Raw genomic sequence first — 22,483 nt, forward strand, 5'->3', positions numbered from 1 at the left:
TTGTTCACTTGTTTAAGAAAATAACTGGCAGGGAAAGGGAGGTAGTTTGGATGACATAAGGTGTCTTGCCACTCTAACAATTTATCTTTCGATGCCTGTTTGATGACTCCTAGTTTCACAGGGTAGGAAAAATAATTTTAGAATATCCAACGTCTAGGAGTTCCCGTCATGGCACAGAGGAAACGAATCCGACGAGGACCCATGAGGTTGCCAGTTCCATCCCTGGCCTTGCTCACTGTGTTGCTGTGGCTGTGGCGTAGGTCAGAAGCTGTAGCTCCAATTCAACCCCTAGCCTGGGAACCTCCATATGCCACAGGTACGGGCCTAAAAAGCAAAAAAAAAAAAAAAAAAAAAGAAAGAAAGAAAGAAAAAAAAGAAATATCCAACATCTAATACCTCCAGTCTTGAAAACAAAAAGAGAGTATCACAAATGTCTGTTGTTGATTTAAAAAATCAACGAAATTGCAAAGTAGGAAGGAAGGAACTTGACTATGTGCCCATCCTACAAAATATTTGGCATACCTACACTGGCACTACACCCACACAGAGATCTATTTCAACATGCTGCCTGGAACAGGTTTGATGCTAATAATAAAGAAGAGAAGGAGGGAAGGGGAAGCGACATTGGAGAGTTAGATGTTTTACAGGTAGTCATTCATTTAACCTCACAAAGAGGCTGTAAAGTACTAGCATTCTTAGTCTATAAGTGAGGAAATGAAGAGAGAATTTATGTTATCACTCTAAGGTCACAGAGCTAGGAGGTCACGGTGCTGGGGCTGGAACTCAGGCCTTGTGATTGCAAAGTCCAGCTTGTGATCCTGGCTGGGCTGCCCTTCCACCTGGCACATCATCTGCCACTCATTCTCCCTCCTGAGATAACATGCTGCACGCTCCAGCCAAAGGCACATGTTTTACTCTCGCTCAGCTGAATTCCTAAATCCCATCGGGCTGTCCCTCCTACCTAGACAGACCAGGCTAGCTCTAAATTGCTACCCTAACTCTCAGGTATCCAAACACAGGTATCCATACATCACACAAGTTTAAGAAAAATTCCTCAGTCAAAATTTCTAACCATCCAGACCAAAAAGAAAGAGAGAGGAAGCAGAAGGAGAGGAGGAGGCAGGAGGGAAAAGGAAGAGAAACAGAAAAGAGGAAGTGAAGGAAGAGAGAGGAAGTGGCAGAAAGGAGAGGGACCTCCCCCACTCACCGTCGCCTCTCCCAAAAATTTCCTTTCTTCACTTTAAAATCCCTGCAGTTCTCCTACTGAGTGACCTTTACTCCAAAACCCAACACATAGGCTCATCTGAGGAGGAGGGAAGTTGGCCTGCCCAGTGTCCGCCTTCCAAGGGGGGCTGTTACCCTATTTCCTCCTGCCACTTTCATCTTGGAGGGAGGATCTTCCCAGGGACCCCACCCCACGCCCCCATGAATGATGACTGGAGCTTCTCCTTGAGGAGGCTGGTGAGGGAGGGATAAGAATTGATCAATAAAACATGACTGATCAATGAACTAACACAGAGCAGAGAGCATGGCTCCTCAAAGCATCTGTGAACAGCCAGTTTTTCAAAATCTCCAATCTGTTTAATAAAAACACAACAAAAAACCAAATTATCTGAAAATTTAAATGTAACTGTATTAATATCAAAGACCAATTTCCGTGCCTTTAAACATCATGATATTTGAGAGAGTTAAAAAAGATTTTTTTAGAAATTCAGAAAAACAATTTTTTTCTAAGTGTCAACAGGAATTACCAGAAGGGATTAGACAACGTGATTATGGGCAATTTTACAATTTTTCTTCTTTATACTTCATATTTTAAAAATTAGTGGAAGTAAATCAAGTTAAAAAACAAAACAAAACAAACATCATCTCAGTTGCTACAGCTTACTTATTTCATGACACATGAAAGCTTGAGTAGCCCGAATGTCATTTCTGCCTTTTTATCTTTTTATACTTTTTCGGTGTTCTTCTGCCGTCATTTCCCCAGTGTAAAAAGAAAAATGTATAACTTACGTAAAATTTCCTGGGGCTGGATATTATGGGTATTGACTCCCTAGTTTGGAAGATCTATTAAAATGTTAACTGTGTTCACACATGTCTCTTTGGCTAAAAATTAATGAAAGAAATCACAGACGTTAATAAAATTTGCAACTTTTCAAACACCCTTAAATGGTTTTAGATGCTTTGAAAGGAGCTGCTTTTGCTGATAGGCAGAATAACTTATTCAGGAAAAAAAAATCGTGGCGTTCCCATTGTGGCGCAGTGATTAACGAATCCGACTAAGAACCATGAGGTTGCGGGTTCCATCCCTGGCCTTGCTCAGTGGGTTAAGGATCTGGCATTGCCGTGAGCTGTGGTGTGGGTTGCAGACACGACTGTGACCCCGTGTTGCTGTGGCTCTGGTGTAGACCAGAGGCTACAGCTCCGATTAGACCCCTAGCCTGGGAACCTCCATATGCCATGGGAGTGGCTTGAAAAAAGGCAAAAAGACCAAAAAAAAAAAAAAAATCATACCACATTTAGATTCTCTATGTACAAAGTTTTTATATTAAGAGTCTACCCCCATAGAAAATATATACAGTTCTTAAAACATAGGAGGAACTCCCTAGGGCCTTAGCAGTTAAAGATCCTGTGTTGTCACTGCTTTGGTTCACTGCTGTTGCTCGGGTTCGATCCCTGGCCCAGGAATTCCCACACACTGCAGGCACCACCAAAAAATATAGATATAGATATAGATATGGATATAGATGATACAAAAAGTTGGTCAACACTAAAATTATTTTCTACCTATCAGAGAGCTAAGCTATAACTGCGTGTTGCCAGGATGTGGGGAAATAGACACCTTCGTACATTACTGCACTAAACAGTAGGTTCCTGTTACTTACTGATTTTGTAGGTAATAGTGCTGTGTCTCAGGGAATAGGGAGGCCTGAGGACAGGGAGAGAGAAGTGGGTGCAGGGCAGGTGGATGCAGCTGATGGAACACATATGTGGGTTAACAACATCTATGGGTTAAGTTCGCTGTTCTACACGGATATGGTTTGTCATATCCCCAGACAATTAGAAGAGTGACGTCAAAGAGGATCACAGATCACCATAACAAATATAATAATAAAGTTTGAAATATTGTGACATAAAGACACAAAGTGAGCAAATGCTCTGGGGAAAACGGCAACAACAGATTTTGCTGGACCCAAGGTTGCCACGAAACTTCAATTTAGAAAAAAATGCAGAGCAGAGGGAAGTTACACAGAGGTTATTTACTAGGTATGTCTGTTATAGTTTTTTATTTGAACCCTACAAATATATTAGAGATTCAATAAACATATAAATAAATAAATGAAAGCTTAATTTTACTCTCAACAATGTGGGAGAGAAGATATAAATAATTACTTTTTCTCTCCATTTTATGTTTCCTCTCCTGTAATTAATTTAATAAAGACCTGTGGTCATAGCAGTTGATAAAAATAATATAGTAGGTAAAAATAGTAATAGTTTATATGCCTCCTGACCATAAGAAATGTCTTCTACAGAGATAGCTTCACTTTTTAGGCACACATATTAACACAAAATATCTTTTGGTGAATATTTGGTCTACTCAATCTTACTTCAAAATTTTCTTTAAAGTATTCAAGCTCTCATCTATCAATTTTTACCTGCTAAAGTAGACCACAGTGCCCAACACTAAAGGAGTGCATGAAATAATCTGCAATAAAAACCCACGGGCAAAGTCCTTTCTGCCTACATTTATAGCATTCACAGCTTTTACAGCTATTGTTTTAACCAACTGCTAAATGAGAGTAAAATATTGGACAGCTATCATCATAAAGTCACATCATGAAGTGAAAAGAGTTACCTATTTTTTAATGTGAGGTGTTATGAAAGTAAATAATATGGGCCTCTCAACCAGTCTAGAGGTCAACCAGGTTGACTCAAAAATCTAGGGGTTCCCCAGGCAGAAAGATTTTCAAAAACATCAGTATGTGTGAAGATCCTGAGCTGGGAATACAGGACTACAATAGTAAAATACACAAAAAGTCAATGAAAATATGAGAACACAAAAGCATCTCTGTTAAATATATTTAATTTGCATTTCTAGCCAAGAGCAAAAGACCTCTGAAATCACGCATGAGGTACTCAGTTTTAAATTTAGCCACTGAATTTGAGTGAGTATATAATAATGTAACTCTAATAGCTCTCTGCAGGTACCATCCAAATGAGCCTGCTTTTTAAAGCACACACATTTGGTCTCTCAATGCCGCGTCCTGACCCCGAAGGCTGGGTCATTCCTCATGGGGACTGCTGGCTGAACATCTAGGTTTAGCTCAACAGGGGCAACACGGTCCTCCAAGAAGGATTCTCCAATAACAGACAGAACAATGGATATGGTTTCTCCTCTCAGGCGATCTAGCAAGTTAAAACTCTGTCCACGGCCTGTAGCTATACACTCAGTGTGGCAACCTTGCAAAGCGCTGGTGGCAAACAGCGATTCAAAACCTCTGATTGACCCTGGATGGTGTACTAGATACAGATCCTTCTATGTTGCAACCACATATGTAGTGAACGGCAAAGAGATGCTCACTTTACTAAATGGAGCTGTTTCATGACAGCCACATACATCTTTGTGACAGCATGTAGACAAGTCACACTACAACAAGACTGAAGCTTGAACTCCAGAATAATTCACCAAGTTGTTTTTCTCCTTTTATCTAACGGGAATGTCAGAGTACTCAGAAAGGTATCTTAACAAATGAGCACAGTCAATCTACCTTTCCCGAATGAATTTTGGATCACATAATTGGTAACCATATTTCTATCATGATCATACCATGTTTTATATAGTTTGTTGGATATAAACTGTTCCTTTTTTTTTTTTTTTACCTATATTAGGATACTAGTATTAGGTTCCGAATTATTATTTTCAATTCTTTATTTTCTTTTTTTGCTTTTTTATTTTATTTTATTTTTTAGGGCCACACCTGTGGCATATGTAAGTTCCCAGGCTAGGGGTCAAATTGGAGCTATAGCTGCCGGCCTACACCACAGCCACAGCAACTTGGGATCTGAGCCGCATCTTCGACCTGCACCACAGCTCATGGCAACGCAGGATCCTTAACCCACCGAGCAAGGCCAGGGATCAAACCCACATCCTCATGGATCCTAGCTGGGTTCGTTAACCACTGAGCCACGAAGGGAACTCCTATTTTCACTTCTTTAAATAAAAGGTAGTCATTACTAGTAGGATAAAAATAAATTCTCTTAACTTTAAAATACTCAACAAAGATTTTATTGACAGTGAATATATTATTGTCAAGACGTGCCCTCACAATGTCCATCGAGATAACCAGGAACACAAAAACATCACAGAAGAGCATTAATTCAATTAAATCCACTGACCATATCTTCCCTTGAGGGAAATCACATAAGACAAAGAATCATACATAAACTGGTCTTCTTCTTCAAAAAAGAAACCTCTACAAGAAGACAGTTGCAGACAATTCTTAATAAAAATCACAGCTCACGCATTTGGTGTGAGTTTGAAAGTGTCATACCGGCCGGGCATAAATCTTCTGAAATCAGAAAGACTCAAATTTTAATGCCTTTTTTCCTCCTTTTCTTTTCAAGGCCATGCCTGAGGCATATGGAAGCTCCCAGGCCAGGGGTCAAATCAGAGCTACAGCTGCTGGCCTACACCACAGCCACAGCAACACCAGATCCAAGCCACATCTGCAATCTATGCTGCAGCTTGCGGCAATGCTGTATCCTTCACCCACTGAGCAAGGCCAGGGACTGAGCCCACATCCTCATGAATACTAGTCGGATTCTCAACCTGCTGAGCCACAACAGGAACTCCTTAATGCCGTTTTATTTATCATCATCAATGAAGATTTAGAAAGGAACTACACCACAACGAGAGGGATAATGGTAGACGTTTCTGTTCTTTCTGGAACTGAGTTTGTAGGCTGTTACCTATTTATGCTCTAGTTTTTAGGATTAAGTCGAATAGAAACTGAAATTGGCAGTGAGGGGTCAGTTGGTTTGGTTCCTCCTTTATTAGGTCAAACGTGCTTCTGGCGAGCTATCAGCCCAGGCATTTTCTGGGCATCAGTGTGCTGGCCAAAGCAGCCCCCAAATAATTCAACTTGCTGCATTCATGCTGTTCAAGTTGCAAAAATATTTCCCCAGACTCTCCTTGGAAAACAGCTTGTACTGATCTTCATAAAAATGTCCTCTTACATATTCATCAATTCAAGACGACTTCCACAAGAATTCTCATCCTGGCAATAGCAGAGTCCTTTCTGTTTTTAATACAAAGCAAGAATACATTTACTTAATATTCAACACAACATGCAAAAGACTCTAATTTTTTAAAATGTCCCAGACAGTTGGCTATATGAAATTTATGTCTTCACCACTTGAGGAACAAATCTGTAAGCTTAGAGGAGATGGACAAATAACTACAACGTTAAACTTCATTTTTAAAAACCAAGCTCCGGAAGTTCCCATTGTGGCTCAGTGGTAATGAACCCACTAGTATCTGTAAAAATGCAGGTTTGATCCCTGGCCTCGCTCAGTGGGTTAAGGATCCGGTCTTGCTGTGTACCGAACTGAAGAGGTCCAATTTCATTCTTGCAAAAATTAACTAAAAATGGATCATCAACTTAAATGTTACAGCTAAAACAATAAAACTCTTGAAAGACAATATTGGAATAAACCCTTTTTTTTTTTTTTTTTTTTGCTTTTTAGGGCCGTGCCCACAGCATATGGAGGTTCCCAGGCTAGGGGTCTAACCCAAGCTATAGCTGCCAGCCACAGCCACAGTCACAGCAATGCCAGATCCAAGCCATGTCTGCAACCTACACCACAGCTCACGGCAACACCGGATCCTTAACCCACTGAGCGAGGCCAGGGATTGAACCCGCAACCTCATGGTTCCTAGTCAAATTTGATTCCACTGTGTCACGACAGGAACTTCTGGAGTAAATCTTTAAGACTTAGTGTTTGGTTAGGTCTTCTTAGATGTGACACTATTTATGAAAAAATACATAAACTGGACTTCATCAAAATTAAAAACCTTTGTGCTTCAAAGGCTAAGTGAAAATATAACCCACAGAATAGGAGAAAATACCTGCAAATCATCTATTGATGAGGGATGTGCCTCTGGAACATATGCTTAAAAAAATAAAAACCTCTTGCTACTCAGTAATAAAAAGATAAGTATCCCACTTTTAAAATGGGCAAGGAATTTAACATGTATTTCTCCATAAAAGATATGCAAATGTCCAAAAAGCATATAAAGAGATACACAATATCATTAGCCATCAGGGAGTGCAAACCAAGATAACAAAGACACCACTTCATACCCACTAAGACGACTACAGACAATAACAAGTGTTGACAGGAATGTGAAAAAGTGGAATCCTCATAACTCTGCTGTTAGGAAATAAAATGACACAGCTTCTTTGGAAAATAATCTCACAGTTCCTAAAACAGTTATACACAGTAGAGAATTATTATGAGACCGAGTAATTCCACTCCTAAAGAGGCACTTAAAGCAATGGAAACATATGTCCACACAAAAACTTGTTCATAAATGTTCTTAGTACCAGTATTCACCATAGCCAAAAATTAGAAACAACCTAAATATCCAACAACTATGAATGGGTAAACATACGATACAGCCACAAAATAGGATAATATTCCTATAAAATAAAAAGTAACGAAGTACTAATATCTGCTGCAACATGGACGAACCTCAAAAACACCACGGTACGTTCAAGGGGCCAAACCCCAAAGACCACATATCTTAAGAGTCTATTCATGTGAAATATTCAGAATTGGTAGATGTAAGAGACAGAAAGCAGACAGGTAGTTATCAGAAGCTGAGGGGAAGAGAAAATGAAGAGCAACTGCCTAGTGGGGATGGAGATGCCTCTGGGGGTGATGAAATGTTTTGTAACTAGAGAGAGGTGGTAGTTACCTAACACTGAATGGACTAAACTGCAAATGAATTATTTACCTTAACATGGTTAATTTTTTTTTGTGTGTGTGTGTGTCTTTTGTCTTCTTTGTTGTTGTTGTTGCTATTTCTTGGGCCGCTCCCGCGGCATATGGAGGTTCCCAGGCTAGGGGTCTAATCGGAGCTGTAGCCACTGGCCTACGCCAGAGCCACAGCAATGCGGGATCCAAGAGCTGCGTCTGCAACCTACACCACAGCTCACGGCAACGCCGGATCGTTAACCCACTGAGCAAGGGCAGGGACCGAACCCGCAACCTCATGGTTCCTAGTCGGATTCGTTAACCACTGCGCCACGACGGGAACTCCCTTTTTTTTTTTTTTTTTTTTTTTTTTTTTTGTAACATGGTTAATTTTTAAGTGAATTTCACTCTCATCAAAAAGAAAAAAAAAACAAAAAACCATGAGCAGGACACTGCATATTGAAGAATCTAATAACTCATCATCTTGATTTTTAAAAAAGATACTACATACCTATTAGAACGGCAAAATTTAAAACCTGATCATACCAAGTGTGGACGAGGATGTGTAGCAGCGAAACTCTCATACACTGCTAATGGAAATATACAATGGTACAACCACGCAGGAAAACTGTTTGGCAATTTCTTCAAAAGCTGAGCATGTACTTCCCACATAATTCAGCCATTTTACTCCTAGGTACTTAACCAAGAGAAATGAGAGCACCTGTCCTCACAAAGACTTATACGTGAATGGTCACTGCAGCTTTCTTTGTAAATTAACAGCCAAAACTGGGAAATAACCAAAATGTACATCAACAGGTAAAGAAACAAACTATGCTATATCTACACAAAGGAATACTACTCAGTAATGTAAGGGAATGAACTACCGTTAGCTACAGTATGCATGAATCCCAAAATAATTATGTTGACTGAAAAAACTCAGACCAAAAAAAAAGGGTATACTATATAGTTCTCTTTATATAAAATTCTAACAAATGCGAACTAATCTATAGTGACAAAAAAGCATATCAGTGGGGCTTGGGATAAGGAGGGAGAAGTGAAAGGAAGAGTTCCTTGGAAGCTTCACTACAAGAGCTTCTGGGGAGTTCCCGTGTGGTGCAGTGAAAATGAATCTGACTAGGATCCATGAGGACATAGGTGAGCTGTAGTGTTAGTCACAGATGTGGCTCGGATCTGGTGTTGCTGTGACTGTGGCATAGGCTGGCAACTACGGCTCCGATTAGACCCCTAGTCTGGAACCTCCATATGCCACAGGTGCAGCCCTAAAAAAAAAGAGAGAGAGTTTCTAGAAGCTTCTGGAGGTGACTGGTATGTTCATCTCTTGACAGTTTTGCGGGTGTGCAAATACGTCCCAAGTTATCAGATTATACACTTTACACATAAGCAGTGTATTTCATGACAATTAAACATCAATAAACTTAAAGATTTAGACTATAAAACATATATAGTGATTTCATTTAAAAAAAATAAACATTTATAAGCACAGAAAATAATTTTCTTAGTTGTATGTATTTCCTATGGATATCGCGTAAGGTATTTTTTCTTTTATATGGAAACTCAAAGATGTACTTGAATATTGTTTGTAATTCACCAAAAATAAACTAAATTTCCATTAGGTAAGAAAGCACAGTTCAACATAAAAATCAGTTAATTCCAACACACTGTGTTATAATAAAAATCTTGAGTGTCTTTTAATCTACAAAAAGATATAGGAGATTCTGCTCCATAGATTTAATTTGGTTCTACTATCTCTTAACCAATGGGAAATGGGAATAAAGTAACTCTCTAAAAGGCTCCTCTTGAATTAGTTCAGGATCTTAAGACTGAACAAAAATATGTCAATACTCACAATTATATAATTATTTTTAAAGGAACATTTTTTTAAAAATTAGGTTAAAAATCTTTATCTTACTATAAAAATGATATTCCTTCCCTTATCTAATTCCGGCATAAGAAACCTCTAAATTAAATGAGATAGATGCTGGACATTCATCTTACCAACACTATGGGGGAAAAAAAAGGAGGGTTTGTAAGTCTCAGTTGTAAAGACTGTGAGCCTTAGCTGTCGCTGAAAACTTCCAAAGGCATAAAGGAATAGTAAATATAACATGCAAATGACATATTCTGCAAATTAGTCAAACATTGAAGATACAGCCTGAAGAGATTATTCAATATTCAATTTGTTCTCATTCCAAAAAGAAAAGGAAATTGTCCCAGGATTTTAAGTATGAACTAGTAACAGTAAAAGGTTCTTTCATGCGATCAACTTTGTCAGTAGCCAGAATCCATTTCTGGCTTTTTTTCTTTAATAAGGTGATGATCATAGCATTTTCCGCAACGAAAAAGTGACCACACCTCTAAAGCAAAACATCAAGGATCTCTGTTGGTGAATCTAAACAAAGTTCACACTAGGTGTAAAAATCCCCATTGGAAATAGATAATGTTACTTTGTGACAGACATGGAGAATAAAGAGCTTTTGACAGATAAAGTTGTATAAACAACAATGGTACATAGTCGTTTAATATTATAGTACAAAATTCATATTCACATATAATACAAAAAGAACCAAACAGAACTGAAAGCTATGTTAAGAATCTACTCGTATCTTCTGGATAGAACTCAAATTATTCTACAGAATTGTTTAACACTGCAACACTGGCTAGTCAGTAAAACACCAGTCTAAAAGGATCATTTACCTTCCTGATCATCACGTTTTGAACCTTCTCTCGGTTTTCCACATTTGGATCGTATAATTGGCAAAGCAACCACAATAATTTTCTTCAATCCTAAATTGGCTTCTGCTGCCATTTGTCATCTGCACAATTATCAGAAACACTGATTTATTTGAATATCAGCCTACCTAAAACAGGACTATAAATATTCAAACTAAAGAGAAATTCTACAAAGATAACAGATATACAAAATAAATTAATCTACTCCTTTGGGTCATCTCACCAAGTTTGGTTTTTTGTGTGTTTTTTTGGCCACACTTAAGACATATAGAAGTTGTTCCTGGGCTAGGGATCAAACCTGTGCCACAGCACTGACCTGAACCACAGCAGTAACAGCACCAGATCTTTAACTAACTGAGCCATCAGGGAACTCCTCACCAATTTTTTATCCACTGTTATATGGAAGGACATGGTCAAGAATTTTAAGTACTATGAATAAATAATATATAGGATATGGGACTAATTCTAGCTACTTTATAAATCTTTAAACATTTTGGAGATAAAACTGATAACACTGTATTAGTTACAGATTTTTTATTTAATTTTTTCAATTACTTAATGAATTTTATTACATTTATAGGTGTATAACAATCATCACAACCAAATTTTACAGTATTTCCATCCCAAACCCTCAGTTATAGATTTTTAATTTTGAGAAAAGCTGAATGGAAGGCATATTTGCAGATGTCAAAGTTTCAAAGACTTAAAACACAATCTAAAATCATTCAAATATGATTTTGCACAGAATCAAATCACTGCTGACAAAGATGTCTAGTTCATTTTCAAATTATTTATGAATTTTAATTGGAAATCTACATATAATTCATCATAATACTCATTAATAAGATTACCTACACATTATATTTAATTTTTTTCTGTTATAGTAGCCATATAAAGGCATGAATTAAAAATAAATAAATCAGCAAATATTCATTTTAAAAATGTGGATACAAAGAATAATTCAAAAACATTGACATGTAAATTATGTATATCAATAATAAATGTCTATATTACTGGCCTGGAAACATATCCATGATACCTATTAAAGAACGAAAGGAAAGTTGCAGAACAACATGCATTATTGGGAAAAAGTGGTGTACATTACAACATAGAAATAAAGAGTAAAAAGCTAGAAAGATTACATCTGGGAAGAAGGGAGGCTGGAAGAGGGCTGAGGAAATTTTACTTAATACTTTGTATATTTTTATATAATTTGAATATTTTACAAGTGCCATTAAACTGGAATTTTTGGATGAAGATATTTGTTTTAAAAGATGTTACCAAATACTAGTGAATAGTCTTGACAGCCTACACCTAATTAGTAAGGTTTATATTATGACCAAAACCATAAAAGCAACAAATTTTAACTGTTACCTGATAACCAAACTCCACAATGACTTCACCATTAACGTGCCATTTACCAATTATATACAAGTGTCTGTCTAAATTATGCATAATATACATGCATAGGCATTCGTAGGTTACATGCTGTGTAACCCAAGATGATCAAACATTCCCGATCAGCCTATAAAATTCTAGAACCAGGGACAGAGTGTCCCAGGCTGACGTGGTTTGCAGGTGCTAGGATAACTACTTGTCTCAATCATCCATTCTATTCCCCCAGGACTGAAGAGAGCCCACATGTTATCTGAGACTGTAGAACTGCCAAATCTTCTGGGCTACTTGCATTTCATCCACAGAAGAAAACACACGTTTATGACCCTTTTGAACCACCTTGACTGCGACTCTCAGTGGGTGGTGTCCAAAGTAATTCTTCCTGCAAAACCACTTTCCATAAAAGGAGATGAGCTGTACTCTCTGTTTACCTCACTTCCTTAGTACTCTTATTCCACCTTAACTCATGGAGAAATAATTGCCCTGGAGGCAAATCCTTCATGGCATTTGCTTTAGTAAAGAGAAAAGCATTTTATGACAACTGAAACAGCCCCAATAAAGGATGTGATAAAGGGGAATGCACAACATACGCTCAACCAGGAGGCCTCAAAAATATCTACTAAACTGAAAGCAATTGCCAGGCCAAAGAACTGACTCAAAAAGTGCAAAAAGTATGTGTGATTGGGTCATCTTGCTGTACTGTAGGAAAGTAACAGAACACTGTACACCAGCTATAATCAAAAATAGGAAAACCACTTCAAATTTTTTAAAAAGTACAAACAATTAAAAGTGTGTAAGTGTTCTATTTTATACATGTACAGATTCAGGTTCAGAGAAAGGTTTGCCTGCTGCTTATATATTTTACTTGCAAATGAAATTTTTGTACAAAAAAAATAACAAGAGATTTTTTTCTATGGCTACTTACAGAATGCATTTAAGGCAAAGATATGATTTAGAAGTGACAACTGCATTTTTCAAAACTATTCAGAGGCGGAAGTCAGTTTTTTTGAGGATGACACCGATTTTTTAAAATTACATTTCCATTTCTAAAGGACTTTGGGAAAGAGTGACTAAAAAATAAGCACCAATGAAAGAGAAGAAAACAGAAGTTTCCTCAATAAAATGAAGGTAATAGGACTTTCTGGAAAATCTGAATGAATATGAATCTTGCAGGTCAGATAAACACCAGTAAAGGAAAAAAACAGCTCCCTGGCTATTTGTAATAAAAACTGTCTCGATTCAAGAATAACAGCAGAGCTCCCTGGTGGCCTCGCAGTGAAGGATCCAGTGCTGTCACTGCTGTGGCTCAGGTTGGATTCCTGGCCCGGGAATGTTCGCCATCCCACAGGTGCAACCAAGCAAAAAAAAAAAGAAATAACATCAACTACTCCAAGACAAAGTACATTCCCCAAATATTAAACACTTGTGTAGAATTGATCTAAAGGTTGATTTCACGCACAGAGCCACCATTCGGGAAGCTGGAAGGCGTCGGTATCAACTGCAAATGTGAGCCGTGAAGGATGCACTCACCACGGGAACAGGCTGATTTCCCATTTGAAGATAAACATGCAACTTGAGAGCCCTGAGTAGGAGGCTGGGGGAATCTAAGATGGCTCAAAAACAGTATTTCTCAAATATTTGTGTCCTTGAATCACGGGCACTCCTTGCTAGAAACACTGATTCCCACTTTCCATATAGTCTAATTCAGTAAGTCTTGAGTGAGGCACAGAAAAGTCTATTTTTATTCAGAGCTCAAGGTGATTCTGATACAGGTAGGTCAAGAAACACTGTTCCAGAAACTCCCTTACGCTCTCTGTAGTTTCTTAAGAGACACACATAGCCAGGAGTTCCCAACGTGGATCAGTGGTTAACAAATCTGACTAGGAACCATGAGGTTGCGGGTTCGGTCCCTGCCCTTGCTCAGTGGGTTAACAATCCAGCGTTGCCGTGAGTTGTGGTGTAGGTCACAGACACGGCTCGGATCCAGCGTTGCTGTGGCTCTGGCGTAGGCCAGTGGCTACAGCTCCAACTGGACCCCTAGCCTGGGAACCTCCATATGCTATGGGTGCGGCTCTAGAAAAGGCAAAAGGACAAAAAAAAAAAAAAAAAAAAGAGGCACACACAGCCATCTGCAAGTACTCAAAGGAAAATCTGAGTACTCAGACCCCACCAGAGGACTGACTCCTGTGTTATGCACAGTGGATGAAGCAATTCCTGAACGGCTGCAGCACGGGACCAGTAAGCACGCGGTCTCCATTCCTAAAGAATTTTTAAAGGAGCACGAGCAGACTAAAACAGCAACTTTTTGCATACGTGCATGTCCCATCCGTCTTAAGGGCTCCATCTTTTCAGAAACAGCTGCAAGAGGTAAGAAAGCTGCTAGCAACTTACAGAAACCAAACTGCAAGAACTTACCTGGACTCAAAGTTGTTTTCAACTTACTGTTAGGGAAGACAACAGTCTGGAATCACATGATTCATGATGATGCATTATATTCAAGTTACACTGAAATTATGCTTTTTTTTTTCTCATAACCTCTCCATCCCAGCTGGTAAGGTTCTACACGAGTTGCAATTCACTGACAAAATCTGTATCTGAGGGTACTAAAAGATTTTCATAACAAATGCTCTGGGGTGAGGAGCAAACAAAATGTTTTTTAAGCAGCCAAGTTAGGATTATACTCAGTTGCTCATACTCGAAAATCCTTCTGCAACAGTTTTAATAGAAAAGAAATTATCTTCTTCACATAAAGAGAATTGCAAAGATAGGCAGGCCAAGGCGGCTTCCACGACGACATCACTGCCCCAGGCTCCTTCATTCTTTCTCCTCAGTCACCCACACACACAGATTTTATCCACTTTCTAAATGTCACAAATGGTGGCAAGAAAGCCCAAGCACCAGGTCCATTTTCCTGACAAGGAGAAGAAAATCAGTGGGGAATGGGGGCGGCTGGGGACCCTTCACTTAGGCAAATAAAAACATACCCGAGCAACCACCCACAGGACTGCATTGCACTGAGGCTACAAAGGCAAATCTCTCAGCTGGGCACACTACCACCCCAGAGAGTATTTAAAGTATGGGAAAGGATTGATGAAAAGTGGTAAATAGGCGAATTTCAGTGTTTTTCCGTCAAAAGTTTCTTACGAGAAAAGTCACCGCAGCATTTCTGTCTAGAGAGCTTGCCCTGCAGTCGAACATGTCAACCTATCCTACTCACAAAAGATCTTTCTCTTATCTCCTGGAGCCTTAATGCTACAAGACAGCATTTTGATCTGGAAGCTACACATAAATCCTTACCCAATTTATCAAAAGCTAAAGGATCCTTATCTAATAATATCCTTTATTATTTGGTTATATGTCCAAATACAAAAAAAAAAATGTGAAGATTATTTTAAGGAAAAAAATATTGGTCCTAAAATAGCTACTTATAGGTAGTAACCTACAGAGCCTAAGAAATACAATGAAGAGCATGGTGGCGGAAGCTGGATGTATAGGGTTTGTGGGAGAGGTGAATCTGAGGGTTCTGCAGCAGCACCCTGACTCCCCAGATCTGCCTTCCTGACCCCAAGGGAAACCTCTGAAACCACCTATCATCCTTAGCCCAGATTTATTATCTGTTGGCTTTCTACCACACAGATGTCATATGATTTATGTTATTTTAAGAAAGAAAAGAGCCACTGGTGGCAATAATATTCCTTAAATATAAGGGGTATGCACTAGTTCACTGACTTTAACCAGGTAATTTCCCAACTGCATATGTACTACATTGGCCATGCAGTGTGTGAAACAACTGCTTTTATTTGCAGAGTATTTTATCATCTCACTGGATGACATAGTTATAGCACAATAAAAATAAATAACCAAAAGGAGACATATTGTAGGTATAAGCCTAGAGTGCTAACATGACTAAATGGATAAGCTTAAGAGAAATAAACTTGGAAACTAGCAAAGATGGATGAACAGGAGAGAAATGGAATTTGGCCAAAGTCAAAGAGACGAAAGCAGAGATTTGTACTTTGTTATGTTCTTCTATCAAGTAACAGATGCCCACTAGGCATGTATTCACCTTTATGATTCTGTACCTGAAACATGAGCTTCTCTTTCCCCTTCTACTCCTTTCCTTCAAGACACCCCCTCCTCTCAAGAGCACAGGCACTCCTGGTAGGGGCAAGTCCCAATCTGAATAATCACATGAGTTTCAATATGGGCATAACCTCTTTGCGTCTAGATAAATAAAAGAAAGATGAGTATTGTCCTGTACATAATATCATATAATTATAACTAATCTTTCCCTCAAACTTTCATGGCACTCTTTCATCTTCTAATAAAGCATTTTCCATGCTCTGCTGAAATTCTCTTGTTTTTTTTTTAAGTCTGTATCCCTCACGTGAACTGCAATCTCTCCAAGGAAATGAAATGTATATGCACTTTTGTATCCCCAGAGCCTATCAAAATGTGACAAACAAATGAAATGTACACTGAATTTCCCAATTATAGAAAAAGGAATTCCACAAAAACAAACTGTGCTAGAAAACATTTAAGAATGCCTTCCGGTTACAGTTTTATTACTTACTTATATGAAAACTTCCTTAAAAGGCAACAAATCTTTACTTAAGTACTCGCTAAAAAGTTTTTATACTGCTTATATTTTTCACCTTCATTCCCAAGAAAGTTCTGTAGCAAATTATCCCAGTTTAGTGATTTGAAATAAATTACCCAAGTTTATACAACTCAGCTAATAAATAGCATGAGGTCCAGAACATCTTATATCAAATCTGGTACCTTTTCATTACAGTCTAAGACAGATCTTTACCTGGTTCTCAGTATGTCCTCTGATTCGCTGTGTGTCTATGGGCAGGTCACATGATTTCTCTGGGCTCCCTTAAGCTTCCTAGTTTGTACAATGAAGATAACTCCTTATACATGAGCTACAACTAAGAATGTATGTGAAACAGCTTTGTAAGATATCTATAGCATATTTATTTTGACATATAAACAAAGAAAATCCTTATATAAAAAACCTAGTTAAATATAGTGATCTACCAAAATAAATTAATAAATTATATTTTCCCCAAAATTAATATATCCAAACAAATTATTTTATTGCAATGCCTTCTCCACAAATTTTTAGAAACTTTAAAAATATCACTGTTTTCTTCTTAATTTATAATATTCAAATTTAATGTTCCCTAAAAGTCAAATCCTGTTCAACAGAAAGAAAAATGTTTCAGCTAACACCTAACTCCATTTATCAATAATAAACTGAAAACTTCAATAAGAATCCCGAAGCAGGTTTTGGGAATTTTTTTCCTTCCTCACGTAAAGGAATTTGAACCTGAAAGATAAAAATGCTGAGCTATCTAGACCATGACCTCAGATTGGTAACACACCTCACCAGCAGTGTGCTAGTAAAACCATACTTTGCACAGAATGTACCTTGTTTCTGGACACACGCAGGAAATGTATCTAAGGTTTCAAATTGGTCCCTCTTGGGGTAAGTGATTAGATTTCAACACAGAAAGTGAGTGGAGGGAATAAGAATAGACAGTAAAATTAAAGCAGTGCTTCCTAAGGTGTGGTATACAAGATAGTTTATATGATATGTGGATGAGGCATTTTACTCTAATAGATACATTTATCTTCATAGGTCTTTTAAAATATAATAAAGACAACAAAACTATGATTCTATAAATGTGAATGATGAGAATGAGAATAAACTATGAATTTTGGTTTTAAAAGCAGGGCAATAGTCAGGAAAATAGTAAAATAAATCTGGGATACGGCAAAAATCATGAGCATGGTACACGAATTACAAATCTGGAAAACATGCTGAACCAGTTAGCTCTATTTTCTACAATAAAGCTATCCTTCAAAAAAAAAGCACTTTATACAAATGACTCCATTTTTTTAAACATAAAATTGTAAAAAAAAAAAAAAAACTATGGAAGAAGAATGTATAGATTAAAAAGGATTTAAGGAACATATAAACTGCTGATACTAGGAAAATTACTGTCAATTTTTCAGGTGTTAAAGTGTATTGTGGATTATGTTTTTAAAAAGAATTCTTAAAGACACATACTGAAAATTTTTTTTTTTTTTTTCCCTAGGGCTGCATGCAGCACATGGACGTTCCCAGGCTAGGGGTCCAATGGGAGCTGCAGCCGCCGGCCTATGCCACAGCCACAGCAACGCCAGACCTAAGCCGAGTCTGCGACCTACACCACGGCTCAGGGCAACACTGGATCCTTAACCCACTAAGAAAAGCCAGGGATCGAACCCGCAACCTCATCGTTCCTAGTCGGGTTCATTAACCACTGCGCCACCATGGGAACTCCGACACATACTGAAATATTTGAATGAAATTATGTAACTAGGATTTTCTTCAACAAGAATTTGGAAGTAAGGAGAGAAGTCAAATGAGAACATAGATAAAATGGAATTGACTACATGCTTAGTTGAAAATCAGTGATGGATACAGCTGACTCATTACATTATTCTTTTTTCATTTTTGGCTGTGCCCACAGCATGCAAGAGTTCCCAGGCCAAGGATCAACCCAAGCCACAGCAGTGACAACACTGAATCCTTAACACTATGCCAACAGGGAACTCTAATCCTATTTTCATAATGTTAACATTTTTCACATTAAAAATTTAAGTTTGTATGAGTAAGTTTTTAATGAATACCAATTACACCAGAACTTAAAATTGTGACTATAAAGGAACTGCAAACAAAAATTGCTTACTTCCAAACTAAATACGAAGGGCTCATTTTTTAGATCTTTTCTAATAAATAATGTGTTTTAAACACATCTCTACTCATTACCCTAACAATCCGATTTTTAGAAAATGCTTAGTTAACCAACCATTCTGTCACTATACAAATATTTCATAATAATATACTGCATCTCATAAGCAAATAAAATGAAATGAGTGATACACCCTCTACTTAGATATTTTCAGAGTTCCAACATCCTTATCGCAAATCAATAAAAGCATCAAGGAAAAGGGGAAGGAGTTAATAATTAAGAAATCTACCCTTCCTTTCTTTTCACACTTAGACTTTTACTTCCCCGTCTACTAAATTTAGACAGTGTTCCATGGCACAATTATCAGATTAATGTGATTACAGCAATTGATTTTAGACACCCATTACTCAAGACAGTCACTCCCATGACTAAACTAAATAAAGAATGAAAATCGTAACTGTCCTTTGTGGACCTGCACATAAAAAGCAGTTAACAGAGATGCACGCATCAATACTGAACTTGTACCTATTTGTTAGTTAACATCAAAAGGTCTTAACATCAACCCAGATCTCAACATGACATCCTAGATTTTTCAATTAAAAAAGGAGGTAAAATGCCTTTGGAAAGGCACTTCAAAGATAGTTAAAAATAGAAGTACACGTTACAGTCAATAACCATAAAAATTAGCAAGGATGGCACTTCAAACAAAATCTGGAATATAACCATAGATCAGTATCTACCAAATTTTTAAAAAGCCAGCATAGACTAGGCAATTTAAAGAGGAAAGATAAAGACTCTCAAAGCATAAGTAACCTTTAAAAATGAATAAACTGTCTTAACTGACATAAAATAATATATCATCCCTACAGCAAATTAATTCCAGATGGATTACTTAGTTTAAAAATGTTGAAAACCTACAAAAAGCAGATGACAGGAGAGAACATTTATTAAATATCTCCAGGGAACTGACTTTCTAATCTTTGAAGACATATAAAGAATAAAGGAAAAAGATCTGAACAAATGAAAACGATAACTCCTGTATCTCATATATAAACAATAAAAATGAAACGAAGCCAGCGGACATACACGCAGCAAATGTAATAACCGTTTAATACGACTAAATATAAATGGCTCCTGAAAACTGAGACCATATACATCATAATTATTTCCATCTTAGAACAAGAGGATCCTGAGCCATGGAGGAGAAGCGTCTTAGAATATGAAATGCACTGACAGCTGTTTCCAAGGGGGGCAAAACACATTTTTGGTGTTGTCTCTGCAACCTGTGCCTGTGTGTCTACTCTCAAATCAATTCCTTCTCCTTCTCTGCCCCTCCCCGTGTGACAAGGAACGACAGTCCCCAGGCTCCCTTGCTCTGGCTTCCAGATACAGCCTATCAATACGAGAGGCAATGGCAGGGGCCTGGAGGGTAGGAGAGAGAAGTCTTGCTATTTTTCCCTATCTACATCTACCCTATGGTTACATCTCTCGTCCTTCAGCCCCGAGCTCTGTGGTTCCAGCTCTGGGTCTGTGCCCTCTCTGTGGTTTTAGCCCCTGCCAGATGGCCTCAGCATCCAAGCTCTGGTCACACTACCTCTTCCCCCATCTCTCTCTGTCCTCAACATGGCAATGGTTTCTGCTGTTGCTCACTCTACCCAATTTGGCTTCTCTGCTCTTTCAAAACCTGTTTATCAATTCCATGCACTAAAATATCCTATTTAAGATACCCAGAATTTTTTTATTTTCCTAACAGGACCCTGACTGAATGAGGACCTTAAAAGGTCCTACAATCGGGACCTTAATAGGAGATTTCAATAGAAGAAGCTGCTAACTCAAAGTAACACTTACTGGACCTTACTTTTTAGGGAAAAAAAAAAAAAACAACACACACACATGAAAACAGAAAACTGAGATGCATAAATTACCCGTGAGCCTGAACCACTTAACACTGACGATCCTAACACGAATGGGCAGCCTCTGGGTCAAACCTTGACGTATAAAGTCACCCCAGTAAGCAAAAGAACGCTTTAAAGAATGAATTAAAGGTGTTCCCATCATGGCACAGCGGAAATGAATCCGACTAGGAACCATGAGGCTGCAGGTTCAATCCCTGGCCTTGCTCAGCGGGTTAAGGATCTGGCGTTGCCGTGAGCTGTGGTGTAGGTCGCAGAGGCAGCTCGGATCTGGCATTGCTGTGGCTCTGGCGTAGGCCGCCAGCTGTAGCTCCTGTTAGACTCCTAACCTAGGAACCTCCGTATGCCAAGGGTGCGGCCCTAAAAAGACAAACAAAACAAAACAAACAAACAAATAAAAAAGAATGAATAAAAAAGACGGTTTCTGATTTAGAAACCTACAGTTAAATAAGCTTCGGTTCCAGCCTCCTCTCAAACTCTCAACTTTGTCCTTCTTCCCCCTCCTCCTGTGACATTTTCTCCATGAACAAGAAAAATTCACAAGTTGGTGAAAAGCAGTGGAAAGTTTTATTCAGAAACTTGAAAATCAGACTTGCAACAACTTTGGCCAGCATACGGCTGCCAAAATGAAAAAATCCGAATCAAAGCAAAGATAAATACCATAGAACAATGATAATAGAGGTAAAAGTAGATAAATAGGTTGTCTGTGAAAAACTTCGCCAAGTATGATAGAATATTTTATCTAAATCTTATACGTATCTTAACATAAGACTGAGTAATCTAAGACCAGTTTAGCGTCTCACCATGGCTTACCTTGAAAACCTTCCAATATACAAAGATCTCCTCATCAAACTCCCATAAAGGGACATTTTGACTGACCAAATAATGGGGAAAAAATTGAGTTTAAAAAATGTAAACAAAACAAAACAAAACAGTGTACTGAAACAGCGGTTTGGGTATGTTTTACAGAACAAAGGACAACACTGTTCCTAAAAATCACAGAAACTATCTCTAAATTTCAACCAGCACCCTGATGCTCCTGCTCGTAGCTTAAGGTTTCTAACCAGAGAGGCAGACTGAGGAATTAGGAAGGGTTGGCTCCAGGACCCCCTGAAGAGACAAAAATCCGAGGATACTTGAGCCCCTCATATAAAACAACATAGTATTTGCATACAATCCACATACATCCTCCATATACTTTAAATCATCTCGAGATTACTTATAACTAATATGATATAAATGCTACGTAAATAATTATAAATGCTATGTAAATAGTTGGCAGTATGGCAAATTCGAGTTTTGCTTTTTGGAAGTTCCTGAAATTTTTTTTTCCCCAAATATTTTCGATTCACATTTAGCTGAATCCACAGAGATAGAACTTGCAGATGTGGAACTCCCAGATCAAAGGGCCAAATATATAGCTGTAATACTACATTAAACCATATTCTAGGGAGTTCCTGTCGTGGCACAGTGGAAACAATCCGACTAGGAACCATGAGGTTGCAGGTTCGATCCCTGGCCTTGCTCAGTGGGTTAAGGATCCAGCGTTGCCGTGAGCAGTGGTGTGGGTTGCAAATGTGGCTTGGATCTGGCGTTGCTGTGGCTGTGGTGTAGGCTGGCAGCTGTGGCTCCAATTAGAACCCTAGCTTGTGAACCTCCATATGCCTCAGGTGCGGCCCTATAAAGCAAATCAAACAA

At 38.2% G+C, this 22,483-nt stretch overlaps 1 protein-coding gene and 1 long non-coding RNA gene across 31 annotated transcripts in view; both read right to left on the reverse strand.

Annotated features, from left to right (window-relative positions):
- Nucleotides 1-22,483, reverse strand: part of PDLIM5 (PDZ and LIM domain 5) — a 216,586-nt gene that overhangs the window by 168,091 nt on the left and 26,012 nt on the right. The gene's annotated exons all lie outside the window — the stretch shown is intronic.
- On the reverse strand, nt 4,929-9,247 carry LOC146401055 (uncharacterized). The gene is made up of 2 exons (XR_014813369.1): nt 6,927-9,247; nt 4,929-6,566 (listed from the first exon to the last, which is right to left on the reverse strand). It is a non-coding gene; the product is annotated as an uncharacterized LOC146401055 (long non-coding RNA).

This window comes from Sus scrofa, chromosome 8 (assembly GCF_054392235.1).
Source record: "Sus scrofa isolate SSC_HxYL_T2T_F1_AM1 chromosome 8, Sscrofa_HxYL_maternal_Yorkshire_Landrace_v2.0, whole genome shotgun sequence".
Classification (NCBI taxonomy): Eukaryota; Metazoa; Chordata; class Mammalia; order Artiodactyla; family Suidae; genus Sus; species Sus scrofa.